This window comes from Pinus tabuliformis, chromosome 2_1 (genome assembly GCF_031772625.1).
Source record: "Pinus tabuliformis cultivar Carrire ecotype Pingquan chromosome 2_1, CPIR1, whole genome shotgun sequence".
In the NCBI taxonomy this organism is placed as follows: Eukaryota; Viridiplantae; Streptophyta; class Pinopsida; order Pinales; family Pinaceae; genus Pinus; species Pinus tabuliformis.
In genome coordinates this window covers 48,759,198-48,767,102 of record NC_142299.1, presented here as the reverse complement: position 1 = coordinate 48,767,102, position 7,905 = coordinate 48,759,198, and the positions used below count along the sequence as shown (strand labels likewise).

Below are 7,905 nucleotides of genomic sequence, written 5' to 3'. Positions count from 1 at the left end.
AACAAAGAAATTGGAAGAGCAACCATGGTACACACATCACAAACAAAATAATTCATATCTTATTATTTAAAACCAAATTAAATTACACATATATAGTGCTTATGAGATTCAGTAGATTCCAAACAAGGAGATTCAAGGAAAAATTTAAGGACAAAAGTTTATCTTAAAATTTAGAAACCATGGTGAATCTTACTAGTCATTAATATACAAACTATAAAATGTTTAGTGATATTTTTGTAAAATTATTGGAATTTCTAATGATTTTATATTGTCTCTATAAAATATTGGTGATTTTTAGGTTAAAACATTTTTACTATAAAATTTTGGCGAATATTTTAGAAAAAAATGGAAATTAACTAATCTTTTTTTCTCAAAAAAATATGAAAAATTAGCCTAAACCAAATCAAAATTAATTAACTAAATCACATAACATCAATTATCACCTCAACAACCCATCCATCTTAAAATTCTTTTAATTTAAAGACACTTAAATATTTTTATTATAAATATTTCACTCAATTAAATCATTATTTGATTCGTTTATAAACTTTCAAGTTACAAGGGCCCAAAACTTAAATATTTCCTCAATTAAATATTTTGATTTGTTTATAAATCTTTAATTTACAATGAGATAGGGTCAAAATAATTTTTTTTTAAAAGTGTATTAGGTTTCACATTTCATTGTAACTATACATACCCTTTACCACAATTTCTTTTAAATGGAAAGATATTTGATCCTTTTAATGTTTGGTTATCCTGAATTAAAATGGATCTAGGTTAGTTTAATTATTAATTTTTATTAAAGTTATTGTGATAAATATGTAAAAATTATTTTTCATTTTATGTTTAAAAAAACTTTATAAAATTTTCTTTACACTATATATTGATTTAAAAAGTGAAACATATTCTTAAATATATTCTTTAAACATATTCTTAAATATTCACTCAACCTTCCCAATGATTAATGAGAGTGAATATAAGTTATAAATGACATATTTAATTATAAATTACGTGAGTTAATTGACCAATCGTTTGGAAATATAATTTAATAAACTCATTTAGGAATTTATACTTAATAAACTCCATACACTTAGTTAAGAGCATTGATATGCTGAGGTTAAATATTATTCAAATTTGACAAAAGTGAATGGTGAAAATTAAAAAGAAAAATACAATATTAGGTTGTATAAAGCGCTAATGTAAAAGGTATATATATGAGAATTAAAATAAATTTAACAGTGGATAATTTCTTTTAAAAAAAAAATAATGAATAAAATTAGATAATCGTATGCTTATTATCAGTTTTTTTTGTCATAATAAGTTAATAACTTGCTAAAATAATCTAAATAAAATAAATGAGAAAACAAATTGTATTACCAAATACTCTTCCTTCCAATTATTGAATAACATATTATAGTATAAATTCTCAATGACAAAATCATAAATGCTATCAATCTCATATGCTCATAAAGTGATCAAATTTGATGGAATCCTATATTGCACTAGGTTAATTACGCCGTAAGGCGTTTCCATTTGAAATCAACTTTGCTTTTGGGTTACGTGTACATGTCTTAGCCTTTGATTTTAAATGTTAGACGATGAAAATGATCTTGACCATCCAATTGATCAGACTGGTATACAATGCGACCCCGCGGGTATACGATGCAACCCAGCAGATGGATGCTTTCCCTCGCTGGACGCTGCGCTGCTTCCACTTCCAGGGGACGCTAGCTGCTTCCACTTCCAGGTGCTTCTCGGTGTGGAGACCTTGCACTTGCCCTCGCTGTACATATCTTCCAGGTCGAATTTTACAAGCACACAAATTCCGTGGACTCACAGAAGATGAAGCCGAAGCTGAAAATTCAAGATTCTAGCAACAATACCAAAGGTTCAACAATATCGTGTAAGACAGCCACAATTTCTGAGCAAAACAATGAAGGAATTGGCCATTTTGAAACCAGGGAACATTGCCCAACAGAAGATTCTCGAGGATGGCACCCTCTTTCCCATGGTTCTGCTGCCTCCAGATGAAAACCCCTCAATTGGGTCCCTTGTCAACGCCATCCAACAGAACAGGGAATGGATTCACAATCAACTGAATCGCGCTGGAGCGTTGCTGTTTAGAGGGTTTCCAGTGAGAAGTGCATCCGATTTCAACACAGTTGTTGAAGCATTTGGATGGGAAGAACAGCCATATCTGGGCTTAGCTTCAAGGACCAGGGTTGAAGGAAGGGTTTACACAGCAAACGAAGCTCCTCTGGATCAACACATCAAATTCCATCATCAGATGGCTATGGTAAGCCGATCCTCTAAGCATTCCAGACTACAGTTTCCTTTTCTTCTTTCTTTCTCTTCAAACTTATTCCTATTAGGTTTTTTTTTCTTGACCATCAATGTTCTGGGTATTTTTTTTGCTGTGCAGTTTCCTGTGTTTCCAAGCAAAATATTGTTCTTCTGTGAGATTGCACCTCCGGAGGGAGGGCAGACAGCAATCCTGTTGAGCCATAAGCTCACCCAACGAATGGAACAGAGGTACCCAGAACTTGTAAAAATTATGGAGCAGGGGTTGATCTATTCTTACAGCATTCCTCAGGAAGACGATCCTCAATCCTTTTTAAAGGGCTGGCAATCCCGTTACCAAACCAGCAACAAGCAGGAAGCGGAAAATAGGTAAGAATAAAATGACAAGTTACATGTAGCATCTATCCATTTTCATTTTTATCTTTTAACTCAGATTTAAAGATGGGAAAATTCTTGATTTTCATAGATAAGGAGTGGAGAAATAAAAAATCTGTGTTACTTTTTTTTAGCTATTTAAACTTGAGATAAATTTATATTTTTGGGTGAAGATGAGGCTGTAATATTTTTTCACACATTTATAGATCACTTCTACCCAGGAACAGTTCAGATTTAAAATGCAATTACCATTTTCAATAATCAAATTGTTCTGAAATAAATTGAAATTGATGATCATGTGGTAAGGTTGTTGCTTCCAGGCTTATAAAGTCAGGTGTTCCAGTGTCCAAAATAACTTGGGCAGATGATGGCACAATGTTTTTTGAATTGGGACCTATTGTTTCTATAAAACCTGTTGATGGAGATGCAGACAATAGGAAAGCATGGTTCAACCCTTCAGCACTTCCAGAGATAGTCCCAATGCTTGCAGATGGTTCCCTCTTTCCTGATGAGGCAATTGAATCATACCTCCAGATAACTAAAGAAGAGTGTGTGGACATCACCTGGGAAGTTGGTGATGTTCTGGTGCTGGACAATATGGAACAGAGGTACCCAGAACTTGTAAAAATTATGGAGCAGGGGTTGATCTATTCTTACAGCATTCCTCAGGAAGACGATCCTCAATCCTTTTTAAAGGGCTGGCAATCCCGTTACCAAACCAGCAACAAGCAGGAAGCAAAAAATAGGTAAGAATAAAATGACAAGTTACATGTAGCATCTATCCATTTTCATTTTTATCTTTTAACTCAGATTTAAAGATGGGAAAATTCTTGATTTTCATAGATAAGGAGTGGAGAAATAAAAAATCTGTGTTACTTTTTTTTAGCTATTTAAACTTGAGATAAATTTATATTTTTGGGTGAAGATGAGGCTGTAATATTTTTTCACACATTTATAGATCACTTCTACCCAGGAACAGTTCAGATTTAAAATGCAATTACCATTTTCAATAATCAAATTGTTCTGAAATAAATTGAAATTGATGATCATGTGGTAAGGTTGTTGCTTCCAGGCTTATAAAGTCAGGTGTTCCAGTGTCCAAAATAACTTGGGCAGATGATGGCACAATGTTTTTTGAATTCAACCCTTCAGCACTTCCAGAGATAGTCCCAATGCTTGCAGATGGTTCCCTCTTTCAGGTGTTCCAGTGTCCAAAATAACTTGGGCAGATGATGGCACAATGTTTTTTGAATTCAACCCTTCAGCACTTCCAGAGATAGTCCCAATGCTTGCAGATGGTTCCCTCTTTCCTGATGAGGCAATTGAATCATACCTCCAGATAACTAAAGAAGAGTGTGTGGACATCACCTGGGAAGTTGGTGATGTTCTGGTGCTGGACAATATGGAACAGAGGTACCCAGAACCTGTAAAAATTATGGAGCAGGGGTTGATCTATTCTTACAGCATTCCTCAGGAAGACGATCCTCAATCCTTTTTAAAGGGCTGGCAATCCCGTTACCAAACCAGCAACAAGCAGGAAGCAAAAAATAGGTAAGAATAAAATGACAAGTTACATGTAGCATCTATCCATTTTCATTTTTATCTTTTAACTCAGATTTAAAGATGGGAAAATTCTTGATTTTCATAGATAAGGAGTGGAGAAATAAAAAATCTGTGTTACTTTTTTTTAGCTATCTAAACTTGAGACAAATTTATATTTTTGGGTGAAGATGAGGCTGTAATATTTTTCACACATTTATAGATCACTTCAACCCAGGAACAGTTCAGATTTAAAATGCAATTACCATTTTCAATAATCAAATTGTTCTGAAATAAATTGAAATTGATGATCATGTGGTAAGGTTGTTGCTTCCAGGCTTATAAAGTCAGGTGTTCCAGTGTCCAAAATAACTTGGGCAGATGATGGCACAATGTTTTTTGAATTGGGACCTATTGTTTCTATAAAACCTGTTGATGGAGATGCAGACAATAGGAAAGCATGGTTCAACCCTTCAGCACTTCCAGAGATAGTCCCAATGCTAGGAAAGCATGGTTCAACCCTTCAGCACTTCCAGAGATAGTCCCAATGCTTGCAGATGGTTCCCTCTTTCCTGATGAGGCAATTGAATCATACCTCCAGATAACTAAAGAAGAGTGTGTGGACATCACCTGGGAAGTTGGTGATGTTCTGGTGCTGGACAATCGCTTTGTGCAGCATGCGAGAAGGCCTTCAACCCCACCTAGAAGGCTACTCGCTGCCTTCTGCAAATAGTATGGGTGTTGTTGGATCAACTGTCAAGCATTTGCTGTAGTATTTCTTTCCATTATTAAGCATTGTTGTTGTTGGCAAATAATCTGAGAGGTTAACCTCTTACTGCCCGTACTGGAAATATGCAAATAGATCTTTCAGGGTTTATTCCTGAAAAATTTGTACTTGGGCTTAAAACCAAAGGTCGTTTAATAATCGTTTGCCAAAGAGTTTTTACAAATGCTCTGGACGGGGCAGTTAGCCCTTCAAGATTAGAATAGAAAGGTTACAATGGAGCCATTGATATATTGGTTATATAAGTTTGTGATATAAGTGATGTCCTACATATATGCTAGGTTATTTTTGCTAGATTATTTTCTTAATTACGCCGTAAGGCGTTTCCATTTGAAATCAACTTTGCTTTTGGGTTACGTGTACATGTCTTAGCCTTTGATTTTAAATGTTAGACGATGAAAATGATCTTAACCATCCAAAGTATCAGTAACTTTGTTATGATAGGGTTTCATGTTTGGATATATAATGTATGGTCTGTGTCTCAAGCATAATGTCACTATAGAAAATTTGGTTTTCTAGCCTTTTAGTGACCTTTGTATTTGAACTGTGTTCTTGACATGTGATACACTGATATATGCCATATTGGTCTACAAAGGGGTTGGAGAGGAGTGTTTTAAAGCAACAGGTTTCAAATTATAAAAAAATTCAGTTCAGTTGTCAAGCGATCATTCTGATTAGGCCTCCTTTACTTCTGGTGGCATTGCGCCTACCTGAATGGACTTGAAGGCAATGCCTTGGACACTGAGTCATGTTAACATGCTTGTCTGTGGTGCATTCTTTGGTATCATTCTTAGATATGGTGCAGGGAAAGATGTTGAAATGCCTTGTCCCATAATCTTTCTCCAAGTTTCATCATGTAGTTAATGTATTTTTGTGTAATTAATTAACGCTGTGCATCAACGAGTGTATTAACTCAAGTTGTTTAATCTTTTCATTTACGTAAGTGTACCTACCCTTTCTCCGTGGATGTGATTTGTAGATTCAGCATTGTTCTTCTCAGAGTAACAAACGTCTCTGTGAGATTTTGAGCCAAAGGTTTCTTGTGGCTCATTTTGAATAAGTTAAAGATAGGGGTAGAGAAATGGAAGGAGGGCCTTGGTTGTCTGATGCAGCCTGTGTCTTTCTAACTCCTTGGGTCTTGGAATTCAATCCAACATTCATGACAATCTTATCAGTGCATGTCTAGGTCAGACTTCCAGATTTCACATTGAATCCTGAAAAGAATTGGTCATAGAAAAGAAAAAATTGTCAAGTTTTTTAATATGTTTATCAATTTCACAAAAGGAAGAAGATGGATTTTTTCTGGGATCAAGAGTGTGTAGAATTGGATCTAAGTAAAGGATGGTCACATAGGGTCATCCATGGATATGATAGAATGGGGTGATCTTTTCTTTTCCTTTTTTTTTACCATGGTGAATCGGTAACTGTTGGAATACTTTTGGTAAGTTCCAGGGTGACTGCCAGGATGATTGCAAGAGTAAGAGTATATCCAACAACCTACAAGCTAGATATACCAAAAACTTATGACTTAGTTAAAGCTGACTCCCCAGATGTCCTAACCACACTGGAATGGAATCTATTCAAGGAGCCGCATTACAATAAGCCAAACATATCTCTTAAAATTGAATCCAGATAAATAGAAAAATAAACAATGTTCCACCAAGACTCCGGGACGGGGAGACGCGGGTGCGGGGAGATGCACAAGGGGGACGTGTGGGAGTACCCTTAAATTTTAGGGAAATTTAGGGGGGACAGGGGCACGTCGAGGTATATAATTTTTTTAATATATATATATATATATATATATATATATATATTTCAAATTCATATTCAATAATGAAAGCATAAATACAATGAGACATACACAATTGAATTAAGTAATGAAATACATTGATCCATACTCATCATCCTTACTAATACATACATGATTCATCCATAGACCATGAGATTCAATAATGAAATTCTCTGATACATATTCATCATTCATTATTCACCATTCTAGAATCTACATTGATTTAAAAGTTAAATTCATCATTCATCACTCTAGATTCTAAATTGATCAGACTGGTATACAATGCGACCCCGTGGGTATACGATGCAACCCAGCAGATGGATGCTTGCCCTCGCTGGACGCTGCGCTGCTTCCACTTCCAGGTGACGCTAGGCTGCTTCCACTTCCAGGTGCTTCTCGGTGTGGAGACCTTGCACTTGCCCTCGTTGTACATATCTTCCAGGTCGAATTTTACAAGCACACAAATTCCGTGGACTCACAAAAGATGAAGCCGAAGCTGAAAATTCAAGATTCTAGCAACAATACCAAAGGTTCAACAATATCGTGTAAGACAGCCACAATTTCTGAGCAAACACTCTAGGATTCTCTACATTATCCTGGTGAGAGATCTCGAGAAAACACAAGAGGACAGGACTTGTGATGACCATGTAAGATACTTTCATAAAACCAAGAAAAGTTGATCTCGCGGCTCATAGATCAAAGTAGACAAACCCAAAAATAGTTACTTCCAATTCTTATTGTTTTCTTCTGAAATTTACTTCTGATTCCACACTTGGAGAGATCATTTTACAGTTATGAGTAATGACAAATAGAAGCAAGAAATATTTTGCTAAATTTTACATGTTCTATAAGTGTTTCTCCTTTAGCATGGCGAACTTCAGTAAATCCATACAATTCTGATAACAATGCAACAGGTGCAAACATTATTTAAATGTTATGGAACAACATGTTGAGCAGTTTTTGTGACATATTTTAGGCCCCAGTGCATTCAACAAAGCAGTGAGGGTGCAACGGTGGTTATGTTATAGTTCCGCAATATTGGATTATTTAGAGAGCACATGCATGTGCCAACCTCAGTTTCTTAATTGATATTTCCAACAATGCGGACGATGGT

General features: G+C 35.4%; 1 pseudogene across 1 annotated transcript; it reads left to right on the top strand.

Moving 5' to 3' along the window:
* The first annotated feature begins 1,751 nt into the window (after positions 1-1,751).
* Positions 1,752-5,076, top strand: LOC149198724 (uncharacterized; annotated as a pseudogene). Its single transcript, XR_016253732.1, has 6 exons — positions 1,752-2,296; positions 2,423-2,670; positions 2,997-3,422; positions 3,749-3,762; positions 3,876-4,227; positions 4,553-5,076. The product of XR_016253732.1 is annotated as an uncharacterized LOC149198724 (transcript).
* Positions 5,077-7,905: the final 2,829 nt, after the last annotated feature.